Here is a 370-nt window from a genome sequence, read left to right on the forward strand (position 1 = left end):
TTTAACATGCTAACTGTTAGGTGTAAACTGAATGCAGGGCACAATCTTTAATGAGTTATGCATTCTTCAGCCTCATTATTTCATTGATTTTTGGCACTATAATTTAGGGTATCATCACACCTATTACACCATGACGATACATATAGAAAATAGATCTCCATGCCCACATATCATCTATCCTTTATTAGGACAATGACATTTGCTATAAAAAAATATTAGACCACTTTCACTCATAAATATTCCATATCACATTACCATTTTATTTGGAAAAAAAAACAAGAGGAAATATGGAAGAAAATTAGTACAGAAATGTGTATAGAAAATAAATGATGTGGTGACTGCTAGTGAAGCAAGCAATAGTATACCCAGG

Source organism: Penaeus monodon, chromosome 34 (genome assembly GCF_015228065.2).
Source record: "Penaeus monodon isolate SGIC_2016 chromosome 34, NSTDA_Pmon_1, whole genome shotgun sequence".
NCBI classification, from domain to species: domain Eukaryota; kingdom Metazoa; phylum Arthropoda; class Malacostraca; order Decapoda; family Penaeidae; genus Penaeus; species Penaeus monodon.